The sequence below is a fragment of the Planococcus citri genome, chromosome 3 (genome assembly GCF_950023065.1).
Source record: "Planococcus citri chromosome 3, ihPlaCitr1.1, whole genome shotgun sequence".
Classification (NCBI taxonomy): Eukaryota; Metazoa; Arthropoda; class Insecta; order Hemiptera; family Pseudococcidae; genus Planococcus; species Planococcus citri.
This window is the reverse complement of record NC_088679.1, coordinates 47,005,992-47,022,711: the sequence shown is the minus strand read 5'-3', so window position 1 is coordinate 47,022,711 and position 16,720 is coordinate 47,005,992. Positions and strand designations below refer to the sequence as shown.

General features: G+C 31.8%; 2 protein-coding genes across 3 annotated transcripts in view; one reads left to right on the top strand and one right to left on the bottom strand.

Annotated features, from left to right (window-relative positions):
- LOC135839769 (parapinopsin-like) overlaps window positions 1-12,784 on the bottom strand; it is a 28,893-nt gene extending 16,109 nt beyond the window's left edge. For both annotated transcript variants that reach the window (XM_065355964.1, XM_065355965.1), the window contains exon 1: window positions 12,565-12,784. The gene's annotated coding sequence lies outside the window, so the exon portion shown is untranslated. The remainder of the gene's footprint in view (window positions 1-12,564) is intronic.
- LOC135840076 (cuticle protein 8-like) overlaps window positions 1-16,720 on the top strand; it is a 129,907-nt gene that overhangs the window by 39,083 nt on the left and 74,104 nt on the right. The gene's annotated exons all lie outside the window — the stretch shown is intronic.

Here is a 16,720-nt window from a genome sequence, read left to right as displayed (position 1 = left end):
AATTGTCGACGTCGACATTTACATCGACTACGTTTTTTTCCAACATATGATGGAAAAGTGATAAATTAATTATTTAGTAGGAATCTTCTGTCCATACAAAAACCAAGTAAATGAAAATTTTCGTAATTTTCTCATTATTTCTGATACCTCGACATGCCATCTCAACATGTAGATGTAAAATTCGATGCTCGAAATTTACATCTACAACTATGTCGACCACTTTTTCAAAATTAAAATTTCTGTTTTAGTGTTTAAAATTTTAGTAAACATACAAAAATATGATCTTGTTCAATGTGGAAAACAAATTTTTTAGGGAATTGATGAAATTATTCACTTTTCCGCAGTTTGGAGTTGTAGATGATATGAGGTTGTTATTGTGGATGTATTTGTTTTGTTGATGTCGAATTTCACATCAACATTAACATCGACATGTCGACATGAAAATGGATTAGTTTGATACTCGCAGATAAAGTATTGCACCATCTTTGATATAAGGGATTTCTGTTGAACTTCTTGATTTTACAGACTTTTCGTCTGTACTTCTTCGGAAGTGGACTTTGCTTCGATGCTGTTTTGAGCACTAGCAATAGCCACATCAGAGGAAATAATTTTTGGAAAAAAAAATTAAAAATTATTAAACTCAAATTCTATGACTTAACGAAGCAGGAGGTCGACAATGTCGACATTAATTTCGATGTGAATGTAGATCCATCCACATCCGTCACTTTTGGATGCCCCATGTCGATGTGAATTTTGACCCTGTGTGGAGCCAATTGTCGACACGAATGTAGATCAACATCAGTCGACAATTACATCGACAATTAGCTCGACACAGGGTCGAAATTCACATCGACATGTGGCATCCAAAAGTGACGGATGTGGATGGGTCGACATTCACATCAAAATTAGCATGGTCATTGTTGTACGGGCAGTTTGTCCGGTATATGCTAAAAACTAAAAGATAGAAAATCTGTATTTGAAAACAAATTCAAAACAACAACAAAATACAATTAAACCAAAAACATGTGAAATGGAACTGAATTCCAAAAATTTTCATGTCATGGTGAAGAAGGGATAGTACCCTCAAGTCACTGCTGGGTAGTGGTTCGGAAGACTTGCCCCGGATTCGGACTTACACCAGTGCACCTTGATTTTTATTAGTGATTTTATTATTTGTGATCTGTCACGAGAAAACCAGGTTAGTGTCCAAAAAATCGATTTGCTTTTTTTTATGGATATTGGTAGTACTCAGTGTACAGAATCCGCCTGTGGTGGTTAAAACGTTCGCGAACGATTCTTTTGACCTTAAATTCAAGGTTGAAAAAATAGAGCAACTACAAAAAAAGTTTGAGAAAATTTTTTTTGTGATTTTCTTGAAAAGTATGTTCTAGAGAGTCAATATGCAAATTTTTGGGGCAATCGGCCCACATTCGGAGGATTAGTGCCATTTTATTGAAATTTGAATGAGGCCCAAGCTGGAAAAATCAACTCTTTTCACCTTGAACAAAATTTTTGAAAAAATTGAAAAACTCAATAAATAACTTTATTTTATATTAATAATTCATTCTTAGTAGTTTTCGCGAAATTTTTGGCACAAAATTTAAAAAAAAACGAAAAAATCGATTTAGAGAAATTTCGATTATTGACCTTTGGCAACCCTGATTTTGAAAAAAAATGTCAGGTTATGTTGGCACCCCTTGTGGCCAAAAGTGGTCCAAGTTTCAGGGACCTACGAATCATAGATCGCCGAACACATAGATTCAAAACTTCAAATGTCCGTCCTGTAAAATTTACGTTTTGGACACTAACCTGGTTTTCTCGTGACAGATCACATTTTAAAATAAATCAAGAAAATGCAAAGTACCAATACCAAAATATACTTCCCATCAAAAATTATTTCGGTATTGGTATTTTAGTATCAATACAGTTTCAAAAACTTTATCCATATTTTGTAAATTGGTACTTCGTCTGTCTGCTAATCAGTATTGGTAATACGGTATCTCCGAAAAAGAATCGTACACCCCGCCCTTATCAGGGGAAAGAATGTAAATATTTTAGTAATAAAATGTTGTGATATAATTTTGAAAACCGCCCCCTAAAGTTCAACCAAATTTTTAAGGCTTTTCCTCCGAAGTCAAGATTATAAGTTAATTCTGAAACACCTTCTTTTTAGCATAATTTTTAATCAAAATAAGCTTTCAATTATCAATATAAAACTATTAAGTGTGTAGGTTCAACAACAAAAATTAAAAAAAAAAAAAAATAGGACAGACACAGAGTTTGAAGAAGCTTGGTAATCTAATCTGAATGTTGAACTGTATCTACCCCAATTTTTTTAGAAATTTTTTTGTTGTTGAACCCGCACACTTGATAATTTTGTACTAATAATTGGTCTAAAAAAATTTGGGCGGACACGAGTTCGAAGAAGCTGGTTAATCTAACCTGAACGTTGAACCGTGTCCGCCCAAATTTTTTTAGACCAATTATTAGTACAAAATTATCAAGTGTGCGGGTTCAACAACAAAAAAATTTCTAAAAAAATTGGGGTAGATACAGTTCAACATTCAGATTAGATTACCAAGCTTCTTCAAACTCTGTGTCTGTCCTATTTTTTTTTTTTTAATTTTTGTTGTTGAACCTACACACTTAATAGTTTTATATTGATAATTGAAAGCTTATTTTGATTAAAAATTATGCTAAAAAGAAGGTGTTTCAGAATTAACTTATAATCTTGACTTCGGAGGAAAAGCCTTAAAAATTTGGTTGAACTTTAGGGGGCGGTTTTCAAAATTATATCACAACATTTTATTACTAAAATATTTACATTCTTTCCCCTGATAAGGGCGGGGTGTACGATTCTTTTTCGGAGAATTTTTTGGCGGATATCAGTTGTTTTTCTTACGTAGTGTGTACAAATTTTGCTTTCAACTTTTAAAAAGGTTGACAGAATTTTGACAATTTATGATTTTTTTTGTTTTCAAAAGACAGACGAGTTCAATATCTCGAAACATCAAGAAGTTGTAATTTTTTTCAAAATTTTGACATGTTAGAAATTAGTTACAGTTTTTTCTTAATTCATAAAAATTGGACCAAATATTGGCAATAGGTATTGAAAAATTTCAAATTTCAAATTCATTAAACTTTTAAATGCAAACTTCAGAATGAAAATGTTGCTGTAGTGCCGAAATTGATTCTGCAAACTAATTTGGGCACACTATTAAGTCGACTGCTGGTGGATTTCAAGCAGTTTTGGAGCCTCAAGCGACTTTTTGAAAATTACTGGAGCCATCCACACATTTTCAATGCTTGGAATTTTCATAAAATTTTATCAATTAAGAGTAGGAAATTCGAAATTCAGGCTCAATTCCAACTTCAGCACGACATTAAGTTGACTGATAGTAGGTTCAAGTTATTTTGAAGCCTCCAGGGACTTTTTGAAAATTCTTGGAGCCTCCAGCAGATTTTCAAAACATGAAATTGCAACAGAATTCCACCTTTCTCACTCCATTCAATAGAGTATTATAAAAATTGATGTTTCAAAAATCTCCTGATCTCCTGGAGGCTCCAGGTATTTTCAAAAAGTCGCTAGAGGCTCCAAAATCACTTAAATCCACCTGAAGCCGACTTGATAGAGGAGTGCAGATTTAATTTCGACTTTCAAACTCCACTTGATGAAATTTAGAGGGAATTTCAAGTTTCAAAAATCTGCTGGGGGCTTCAGTAATTTTCAAAAAGTCGCTGAAGGGTCTAAAACGACTTGAAATCCAACTGCAGTCTACTTCATAGGGTATTTCAAATTGGCTTGCAGAATAAATTTCGGCTTTCCAACTGAATTTTCAAGTTTCAAAAATTTGCTGGAAGCCCCAAGAATGTTTAAAAGTTCGCTGGATATTACTCAAACAATTTTGCAGGAAATTAATTGTAATTAATGAAATCATGAAACAAATTAAATTAGATTTTTTGTAGGCTAAATTTGAATTAAGATTACGCAAAATTTTGAGTGAACAAATAGGTATTTTAATGAACCAAAATTTTCAGAGTTTTATCCATTGTTTTATCTCCTTTCGGATTGTTTTTTTTTTTCGAAAGCACCACTGCTAGCATTTTATTGTTCAAATCTTATCGAAGCCCAAAGTTGTGAAAAAGTGCCATGCGCAGTAAACATTCAACTTCAAACTAAAATTGCACAAAATTTTCAGTGAATGCGTCGTATTTTAATAAAACCAAAATGTTCAGAATTGTATCCTCTGCAAAATGGGTTTTCATCCATTTCGCTAGTGTTTACCATTCAAATAATACTTACTAAAGCTTTGGTAGGTACTAACTTCACTATAGTAATTCTACTTCAATGAGTATTGAGTTGTGATTTTTACCACACATGGCTACTTTTCACCACTTTGAGTTTTAGTAACTTTTGAACAGTATTGTTTTGGGTAAAAAACCATCTGAAAGAAGATGAAATTTTTACATTTTAGCTCAATAAAATACGCATTTATTCACTGAAAATGTTGAGAAATTTAGTTTGAAGTTGAATTTTTACCAAGCACAACAATTTTTTACAACTTTGAGCTTGAAGTTTTGAACAGAAACGCTAATGCTTTTGGTAAAAAAAAAAAAACAAATAAAAGAGTATAAAATTCTGAACATTTTCGTTTATTAAACTACTTATTATATTACCAATGTTTGCTAAAAATTTTGTGTAATTTCAATTTAAAGTTGGCATACAAAAAAAAATCGCAATTTCTGTATGAAATTGAGAAATAATTGCACCCACTGAAAGGAAATTTCATCCTCTTGAATTTATGACTAGACAAAAATTTCCCCAATCTCCTTCAGTTCCATTAAAAATGAAAAAAAAAATGCATCAATTATTCATTAATAACACCAAGGTGAAAATATGGAAATGTCTATTTGGCCAGAACGTAAATTCCTCTATTAAAAAAATTACTCAAAAAAAAATATTAAGCATTAAAAAAAAATTGAAAAAAATATTAGAGTTGGGTGGGATTCGAACCAGGGACTTCTGGCATGGCGCTCTGACGCATAACACTTGCAGCCATGCGGCTGCGCTGCAGTTTGGGCCACTTCAACACATTACTGCTGCGCTGAGGAGCAAACCGTGCATGGGAATACGCCATTCAAAATTAACGTTCTTTCTTTTTGGAGTTACATTAATTTCAAGGAAACGAATGCGCCATATCGCTAATAAGTATTAAGTAACCATTTTTAGCAATATCTGAGAACACTGTAGAGTAATTTGCTTCGTACATTCGCAAGATTCCCATATCATACATACTTACTATTTAATGCTGCGTTTATATCTCTACGTCTGGATTTGAACATTCAGAAAATGATCGCTATCATATCACAATTTTCTTTAATTTACGCACCTAAGAATTGAATTTATTATTATCAGAAAATATCACTGACTCAATGTTTATCAAGTTTATCATTTCCAACTCGTTCGATCGATCGATTGTGTTTAGAAATCAATAATATAGAGAGATGATAATATATATCGATTTTGAAAAAAAAACGTTATAACAAATTTTTCAAACTCTACTAAAAATGAAAAACTTTAATCACAGCTATAGAGCTTATTCGGAAAGGAAATATGTTGAAATTTTGTATAAAGTAAAGTAAAGTAAAGTAATCCTTTATTAGCGAAGAATGGTACAATTTCTTAAAGAATAAATTTACAAAGAGATAAAGAGTAACTATAATTAAATAGAACCCACCTCCGCTAGGCCCAGAAACGGGCATAGGATTCCTGCAGTCTCTCCCATTCAATTCTATCATGTGCAACCCTATGGAAAAATTTGTGAGTTAAAAATTCGTCAAGCTCATCTGTCCACCTAGCCTTCTGCCTTCCTCTTTTTCTCATTTCATGCCCGAAAAGGAACCAGATTTTCTTCTGGAAGAAATTGAAGAAATTATCAAAAACTTAAAAAACAATAAAGCAACTGGGTACGACCAAATATCTAACGAACACATAAAATTTGGGGGAAAACTTCTGGCGAATAGGGTAACAGAATATTTCAACAATATTTTGGAAACCCAGATTATACCAGTGGAGTTTAAACTTTCTGATATTATTCTTTTGTATAAAAAAGGGGACAAGCATGATGTTAACAACTACAGGCCAATTTCTCTGAGTACTACAATATCAAAAATTTTCTCAAAAGCCATTGAAAATAGAATTCGAAATGTATTAAACCAACAGCAAAAACGAGAACAAGCCGGTTTTAGGAAAAATTTCTCAACAATTGATCACCTACACACAGTTAATCTGATAATTGAAAAAACCAGTGAATATCAACTCGACATCCACCTAGCCTTCATAGATTTTGCCAAGGCCTTTGACTCTCTGCGACACAACTTTCTGCAAAAGGCTCTCATTGAACAGGGTGTACCAATGTCTTTGGTGAAAATAATCAAGGAAATGTATAAAAATTTAAAGGCAAGAATAGTTACAGACATAACAGGCGAATATTTTGATATAGAGAGAGGTGTAAAGCAGGGAGACCCCCTCTCTGCAATCCTTTTCAATTCTGGCCTCGAGAGAGTTTTTGGTTTAACAAACTGGGAAAATAAGGGAATTGTAATCAATGGGGAACGTCTAAGTCACTTACATTTTGCAGATGATGTAGTATTATTTGCCAACAGCATAGAAGAACTAAAACAAATGATTATTGAATTAAGGAAATTGGCAGAAATGGCAGGACTAGAAATTAACTATAAAAAGACCAAAATTCTCTCAAAGGATTCAGAAAAAGAAATTAAAATTGAAGGTCAAAAGATAGAAATAGTAACAGAAACAATATATCTAGGTCAAATTATATCTTTCGAAAACAGTACTGAAAAGGAGGTGAACAGACGAATAACTTTAACCTGGAGAAAATACTGGGCACTCAAAAATATTTTTAAAGGGCCTTTTCAGAACCACCTAAAAAGTCAGATTTTTAATGCATGCATACTTCCTACGCTGGCTTACGGCTCCCAAACATGGACTTTAACAAAAAAAATTATTAAAAAAATTGAGACAACCCAAAACTCTTTAGAAAGGTCCATGCTAAATTTTAAAAAACGTGACAAAGTAAAATTAGAAATAATGAAGAGAAAACTTAAAAATAATCTAAACTTTAAACACTGGGTCAGAAGAAATAAATGGAAATGGGCGGGGCATGTTAGTAGAATGACTGACAATAGGTGGACTTACAAGACAACTTTTTGGTTTTTAGGAAATTTTGTATATGAGTTCTTCAAACATGAGAAGAATTTCCTTTCCTATTCGCATTTTGAAATGAGTTGCCTTTTTGTTGCTTTATACATTTGAAAATAGGCGAAATCTGAAAATTATTACAACTTTGAAAGCTCATGGAGCTTCAAGTTGGTGTTCGAATTTACTCAAATTTGGCATATGAGTATATTCAACCTCAAAAAATACATTTTTGAAATAAAATTCGTTTTTTTCAAAATTTTAAGGCCCAAAATGGGGTGGTGAAGGGTCAAATTTCAAAATTTTCAAAATTTGACTTCACTAGTCCGTAATGGTTAATAAACAGAACCCAGTTCCCAAATTTCGCAAAAATACAATCAGCCGTTTTTTCTGTATAGTGTTTGAAGATGGCGAAGAATTTTACAAAAATGACAAGATATAGCCAAACTGTAACTTCGTGAATTTTCATCGTAGAAACTTCGCTATGGTCTCAAAAGAAAGCGCTTGAAAAATTAGAAAGAATGGTACTTTCAATTTTTCAATTTGACAAACGCTTTCTTAGTAAAATGAGTTGGCGGCAGATGTTTCTTCAAAGACAAGTTCCTTTCAGAATATCAGTGTCAGCTCGTTACGGTTTTTTTCGTTGTTACCGTTCGTTCGTTTTCGTTCATAATCGTCGTTTTCATTTTGTTTTTTGGGGAGAGGGGCGGGGTGGGGTCACGAGCGTGACCCTGGATTTGTAAATTTTTTCAAAATTTGCCAGTATTACCGGTGTTGGTATATTGGTATTGATATCAGTATGCACTTATGCAGCCCTGATTGTAGTTCAATAATTATCACTCATCAGAACCCCTCACTTTTTGATACCTGTGGCATCAATAGGGCTCATTTATTGTGATAATTTATAATAATTAATGTGGCTGTTCTTTCTTTGTGTGTACAATGTTTTTAGAATACATTTTAAAGATTTAATTGTAAGTAAAGAAGTGAGAAATGGTGAAAATACTCCTGTGTTTTTTTTAGAAATATAACTTGGTGCGGTGCTACATAAATGGCAACTGGCAACCAGCGACTAGCAACTGCGTGACAGTGGAACGAAAATGATAAGAAGTTGCTCGGTTATTGGCTGGAATTGGCAACCAAATCAAAATTTTTTGATTTGGTTGCCAAGTTGCCAGTTGCTGGTTGCTAGTTGCCGCTTATGTACATAGTAGTCGACTTATCCCTTCATAGGAATCGGTTTCACAGATAATGCAAAGTTAGGCACCTATACTTGAAAAATCTTTCAGTGTTTATACCTTATATATTTTTTTTGCTTAACTTTCTTACTCATTAGAGTCTACTTTTTGACAGTAGCTAACTTTTTTATTGTGTTGTGGCAGAGGGCAGACTACCAATGCTTGAAAAAATTGTGAAAATGAGTTTTAAGAAAGTAACACATGACAAAAGTATCAAACCAATTTTTTCTTTTTACACTTAGGTAGAGTATATTTACTTATGTTAGAAGGTTGAGAAAAAAATCACAAAACTTGGTTATAGCATCTTTTTATTTATTAGATATGTCAGTATATTGTTCAGGGAGAATGGATTTACCTTAACCTTTGTTTCAATTATTCATAACTTTTCCTTTCTGAAAACTTTTTCTAACAATATGTTACAATTTGAGAATGTGTAGGTATTTGAATTTAAAATGTCCTTGATTGTTGTAATTGCGAGTATGAAATATAATTTTCAGTTTAAAAATAATTTCAGTATTAGTTTAAATGAAATATCGTTTTCAATTTAAAAATAATTTCAGTATTAGTTTAAAACGGCTTCAACATTGAATTTGGAAAACTATACTGCGTAAAAAATATAATTTCGCTGAAAATGTCATTCATTGTTTCGTAGATGTTCCAGATGCTAGTTAAGTAGGTATCTACTTACTTATCGATACAAACGATTCAAGTTTGTGAGAAAATTCATCTAAAAGTGATGAAATGAACTCCCACTATACATACTATCAATCTAAATTGGAAGAAACCCTCAGTTATATACATAGTTTTGTGCTAAACTTTTATTGTGAAATTAACTCAGTTGAGAAAACATGTTTGAATTAGGTATTCTCAAATCTTGAGCTTGTCAAATAGTTTTGTACTTATTATATGTATGATGATGGTTTTAGCTTTTGGGCATCAGCATTAAGTTTGCCTAGTACATCTGTTGCCACCAGATTATAGTGTTGAACAACAATTTGTTGTTATATTGAGTCGTATAGGCTATCTAAATAATTTTGGATTGGATTTTAAAGTTTTCAATGGATTTATGTTTCTGTTTCTACATTATTTCACAATGTTACGAGATTTTTAAAATGTTTAATTATTCTCACTTGAATTGAAAATTCCAAAATATAGCATGTTATGTTTAGAAGGCGATAATGGTATAAACTACTGATATTTTCGTCTTTGAAAGTTGGAAAATGAATGTTTGCAGCTAGATAACTATACCTATACTGATCTGTGTTGAAACTAAAAATACTATACATACCTACCTATGGTCCCTTATGTACATATGTACTTGATAATCAGGAAAATATTCAATGTAAATGTAACTCAATTCTTTTTTTCTAAATCTATATTTTTTCTATGTGTTGAACAATTTTTTAAAAAAAATTACCATTATAACGACATGCTATATGCTTAAATTGGTTGAAACTTGATAAGCTTAATAAATTTTTTCCTTAATCTCTGTCAAAGTTGACAAACATTTTTTTCATTTTTTTAAAACAAAAAATTTGTCATATTTTCCGCATTTACTCAGAAGATGGTGCAGGTAGATGTTCACTAAACACAAAAAAGAAAAATACCTAACTTGGACATAACCTTTGTAAATAAGCATCCACACCAGCCTATAATATACTTCAAAAATTAATAAGCCGCAAGAATGGCCTAGTAATTATGAATAGAAAACAGAGCCTAAAGAAAATTACATTGAAGTCAGTAAGTTGTACTTGACCGAAATATTTCCTATTGATATAAGTTTCAGGGTAGTTTGAAATATGGACTATTTGGAAAGTTATGTGTTCACTGTTCAGTGCTAGAAAAAATTGAGCGAATTTAATTTCTGTTCAAGTATCAAGTCTATAACTATGTCAATTGTCGAATACTCATACAAGATAGGTCGAAACTGTAAACTAAAGAAAGTTTTTCTTTACTTTAGAGAATGAATATGAAACAAGTGCATAGATTGCCAATATATGATTGAAATGACGTTCGTTTTTTTCAATTTCTTAGAAAATATATTTGTAATTTGCGACTCAGATCAAATCGACGACAAGTGTATATTTTTTGTAGCCTGAACGCTAATTTGTTTCTTGTAGGTAGTAAACATAATTGGTTGTGAATACAAAAAATTGTGTTTTTATAGAATTTTTATGTGTTTCAATTTTTAACCACTCAGAATTTCCTTAAATAAGTACTAGCAGGTCTTGAATCACTTGAGTTTAGAAGTTTGGTTCAATTTGTCCAGTGATATGATACTTACATTCAAAATTTCTGAAAAGATTATTTTTGATGGAGATGCTAGATTGGTTCAAAAGTGGCAGTAAGGAGTAAATTATGGGAGGGATAAACGTAGAGAACATTTTGAGTAATTCTTTGTGAAAATGAAAGAGATTCTGTAATTTTTTCAAAAAGTGATGTTTTCAATGAAACAACATTTACAGTGTTCACCATGAATTTGAAAGGTCTACTCCTATATCAGTGTAAAAGAAATCAATTTTTGGATTTTTATTTCATGATCTACTCTTTTTTAAAAAGTAGATATCAATACCAAAGGACCATTTTTACCAGTTTCAGAAGTTCACCCAAAATCAGAAAATCAACAAATTGGAGTAATTTTTTTATGAAATAAGTATACTGAAATAAATTTTGGTCAAGTATATTTAATAAACAAGAAAGTTTATGCTCTATGGATACAATTGTTTTGTTGATCCTCAGTTTAGACCAAAAACCTGCAGTCAACACGAGCTGCATTTCGTCAGTGAAATCAGATACATAATTCAAATTTGAAGAGAAGTAAATTGACAAAAAAAGAGTAAAAGTTGGAGATTGTTTAGAAACGTGAAATTCGTCATTGTCAGTGAAATTTCTGCAGTTTTTTCGTGAATATCATATTCAACGCATTGGTGAACTACCCTAGGTATAATGAATTGTTTGCGAGTTGTTAGAAATTTCATTCTCTACAATTTTGATTCTACGCATTTTTCAAGCGAATGCTACCCCCAGATTGATTTAATTCAGTGAAATGTAACATCAACGTCATTACTTTGGTGTGATGTGATTATTGATTACCTAAGGATCAACTCCTATCCAAAACAAAATTTTGCCGAAGCGCTCAGCTGGTAGTTGATAACAAAAATTAAAAAAAAAAAAAAAAAAAAACAATTGAGAAATCCACAAGCCTTGGAATTCTAGTAATTTTATTTTCATTCATACTGATGTGCATGGAAAGGAAAAGTTTTCTTTTTACTTCAATTTTTTGGCGGCTTTTGTGTTGAGATGAAACCGCGCAAAATTTTGTCTCTTCTTTTTTTCATGTTTTGCTGATAAGTGCATTCAATCCTGCTTGGCATGAATTTGATTTTTTTTCTGATTATTTTTGTGCATTATTTTATGGTACCTACTTATTTATTTTTTTGAATGTGCAAAAAACGGAGCTGAGTGAAAATATCTGAGAGGAAAAATTCTTATAAAAGGTAGACAGCGAAAAATAATAAAAAAATTGTTATTGAAATCTGGATGTTATTCTGTTGAAAATAATTTAATCATTAGATAGGACCGATGAAAAAGTCGAAAAAAATTCTTTTGATTCCATGTACCTATTGAAGTTTTGACAACAGTAGATAACTGTCGTAATGGCGTTTTCAAGATGGAGCAAGTAAAAGGAGAGGAGGATAAGTTGTGAAATTCTTCATCTTTTTTTTCATTGAGCAAATAAGGAACATGAAACATTCTCTAGCCGAATTACGATTGAAAGTTTATAAATGTTAATTTTGACTGATGTTCATACTTTTGTAGTGGGCACTTATTTATGACGAAAATAAGTCTTATATGGGGAAAAATTGAAAATTACAACCGAGAAAATTGATAGGTAAGATATTTTTGCTACTTATTGTATAAATTTACCATCACTATCGTTATTGAAAAAAAAAATCTCCAAAAACTCATATATGTATAAGAACACTTTGCGCGCAGTATTTTCAACGATTTACATGTAAGTATAATACATAATAGGTATTGCATTTTTTTGTCAACATGTTAATACGTTTCGGTTTGAAATAATTATTGTTTATTCAATTCACGTACTTCGAGTTGCAAAAACCAATGCTGATTTCAAACATAACAGGATTCTGAGAAAAAAAGACCAATAAAATTTCCAGCAATGGTTCGAAAAAGGTAAATCTTTGCAACACGACTTCACTTCGACAAGTATACGATTACGAAAATATTCGCATGTCTCGCGTACGAGTTACTAAGCGGTGTAATAGTTTTCGCCGCATTTTCCAACCGTTACTGACGGATGATAACGGAATCGCCGAATAAGATGAAAAAATTAAATTTTGGCGAGCAAGCGTATTGAGAAGTCGGCTACTTGCAATGTACCCCAACAGGCGTTGAAATATCCATACATGCCGACGAAATAGGTACGTCACCTGTTTCTCATTGTCAGTCTGTAAATTCATATCGAAATAATCATACTGTGTCTGTGATAACCATATGGGGATTTCGTCATATTCGTCGTTTTTGAGTTTTATTTTATTTTTTTCATATCACTATTCTCACCCTACGGTATATGATTTCGAAATCGAACTTTGACTTGAACGGGATTTCTTCGGTGAAAAATACATATACCGTATTCATATTTATGTTGACTATTGAATATCCTAATGCTATTTTCATATACCTACCTACTTGAAAAAAAGTAGGTATATTATAAGTCTCAATACCTAATAAGTAGGTACATATAGGTAATTAATATCAAAAATGAAAAATCCATACTACGGTAAGTAGGTATTGTTTTAGCGAAGGTTATTGATTATCCTTCTTCTTTATTTTTACATTAAAAGTTTAGTATGGAAATGTTACACAAATTACCGTGGGAAATGTAAACAGCATCTTTATTTTTTCTTCATTTTTTTATTTTTATTCTTCCACGAATGTCAAATCTGCTTATAGGCTTTATAAAATCAAGTAAAATTGAACAGAGGAAAATATGTACCTCCTACTAAATAAAAGCAGTGAAACAACGCTCAATATAGATCTGCTTCAGGTGACATTCTCATGTACTTACGATGCTGTGACGTTATGAGAAAGAAGAGTAGATTTTACGTATACTTAGCTGAAGAGGAATAAATTGGAAAAAGAAATAAATTAACAACAAAACCTCAAAGCTCTTGAAATTTTCCACCACGTGCCATTATTTCCTATATAATACCTAACCTACTCACTCGAAGTAAATTGGTAATTAAATTTAAAACTAATGATATTAGAACCCATTAAGGCAGGTATCTGTTTCAAGTCAAAGTGACGCAAAAAGCATTCGTACCGTGTTAAGTTTTCTTGCCGTTTGTTTGTGTACCTCATTTTAACTTTCTTTCAAATAATGTCTTTTTTGCTGCACATCGAAATTTTAAAAAAAATAACGACTCAACATTTTGTATGAATATCTAGTTTCTCAGTGTAATATCTGAATTCAAAAATCGCATAGTTATACCTACGTATATTTATATACATACAAGGTGTCCGTTTAGTGAATAGGATTGCTTGGTGTAGACTGTAGTGCATTAAAAAGTGAACCAAATTGTATTGTATGTACTCGTTGATACCTAAGACTTTTTATCTGTTGTGAATTATTGCAAATTGAAAAGACTATACAAATCAATTTTGATTTTGTAACGATGGTTGTAAAGAATAATTATAAAGCTTTGAAAAGTGAATCAATTTTAATTACTTTAATTTATATTATGTAGGTAGAACTGAATTTTAAAAGATCGTTTGGTGTTTGAACTTGTTGAGAGAATTTTCTAAAATTGTAAAACCACATAGCATGGACGTCAATTACTTTCAAAATTTTATTTCTGAATTTCTGGACAAAAACGCCAGAATAAAAATTGTCGAATTTTGGACTTGGGTACCATCAAATTTTCAATTTTTTTTTGAATTACTATTTTTTTCTTCAAAACTTATTCACTATTCGTTCAATTTGCGAGTTCGCTAATAAATTTATAAAATCAAATTTTGTTCTGTTTCTAAAGTAGGTATTGCTCATCTCCATGGTCAGAAAATTATACATTATAGATAAGTAAAAACTTTTTCCCCTTAAAAATACGATTGTCTCCTTAATTTTTGTTGAAAATTTTTAGTTGGTAATTATTATTGTCAATCAATTTTTTTCAAACTTATAAAAATCCTGAATGCTACCAAAGATCATCAATCAAATTTTTACCACAAAAATTCGCATTTTTAGTTTTTTAATTGTACCTACTTGCTCTCATGTTAAATAGAAAAAATCTCCAAGAGACGATAGAAAAAGATTAGCTTTTAATTTTTTACAAAAAGTAGTTGAAAAAAATTATCTGTAGCCGATTTTTTAGGATTTTAAAACCAAGTAGGTAATGGAAGCCCTTCCCAAATTAGGTTTTAATTTAAATTTTATCGAAAAAAACAATTTTTTACTGCCCTGTGACTACACTGGTATCATCTTGTTATCAACTACCCATTCAAATTAACTACAGGCATTTAGGGTTTTTGAAAAGTACTACGAGTACATACATATTTATTGAAAACGAAGATACCAAACAGAACTTCCTCATTAACTAGTACCTTTGCTCTTCGTAATAAAATCTAGGTATAAATTATTCAATTTTGCAATTACTGTGTAAGCTACGGTCCAATTTTTGAGAGAAAAATCGGTTCATCTTCGTATTGCATTTAGTATAGATTTATGAATTTTTTTTACATATGAGGCCACTAGAATCAAATCTCTACTTCTCCATTTTCGAACTTTTTGAGAAAAACGCAAAAAACCTCCCTAGCATTTATCGTAACATAAAATACCGAGGTAATATGTCTAATATTTTTGTACCAACATGACGATAGTGACCCACATGTTTGTTTTATTACCCTACGTGTTGCCGTAAGAGTTCCTGGGCAGTTTGAAGTTAGGAGAAGTAAGTTTTGTCTCCAACCGTACACTTTTTACATCGTTTTAGGGCACTTAATCAAAAATTGTTCTAGTAATATGGTGCTAAAAGTTGAAGAAAGCTTGGAAAGTTTGAGAAATTAAAATAATATTGCATTTTTGACCATTCATTTGGAAATTGAAATAATTTTCCTTTTTTTTCAAAGTAAAAAAAATTAATTTTTGTTAATAAAAATGAAAGGTGTTTTTGGGGGAAGGGTCCTCACTTGATGAATTTATTCAATTTCAAGCCTAATTTCAAGGCATAACACTAGTCCTTCATTCAATTTCCACCAGGTTCGTTTCTAAACTTGACTTCTCCATTAAAAAAGTACACTTTTGATTCTAACCCCTAACTTTACACGCTGTTTAACCATACTTCCTTACACAAAATTGAAATTTTGACATTTTCATCGGATGCGGCACATGTTGTAGTATACCAAACCATGCTTAACTCATTTTTGAAAAAAAGTGGAGAAGTAGACATTTGATTCTAGTGGCCTCATATCTCTACAACAATATTATTAGGTAGTTCATATACATTTTTGAAACCAAAGCAGAGGCTGTTACTTGAAAATTGAATAATTTTTTAAGGAATTGATCTTGTATGTACAGGGAGTTTCACGGGAAACCGACGATTCTAAAATTGAAATACTCGGAAACTACTTGGTGAAAAAATTCAAAATTTTTATGCTGGGTTCCCAATAACATCAATTTTATGTATGCTATAAAACATCCACGTAATGTTGACTATCAGCGGCAACACACGCTCTCAATCTTTTCACCCAATTTTTTCATGTTTTTTGCAAAACATCCAGTATAATTCTCGATTTTTATCAGCAATCCCCATTTTAAATTGCTCCAAATCTAGCAGGCAGTCTTTGTATACACATGACTTTAAATATCCCCACAAATAAAAATCCTGAACAGTCAGGTTGGGTGAAGCCACTCCGTTTCCACGCGCTTTGAAAAAAACGGCCATCAAAAGGTTCACGGAGAATATTCAAGATTTCGCGGGTATTATGGCACATAGCCCCATCCTGTTCGAACCAAATCGATCATAAACGTCTGTGCTACACCAGGGAAGGGAGTAGGGAGGTGTTTATCATGTCTAGGTACCGCGCAGTGTTGACATTTCCGCCAAAGAAAAACAGGCCAATAATCTCCCATGAGGCAACACCTACCCATACAGTCACACGCTGATCGTGTAAGGGTTTCTCCTCGCTCATCAGCGGAAAATTGGCCGTTGGACCACCGTAGCAATAGTTCTGCTTGATATCA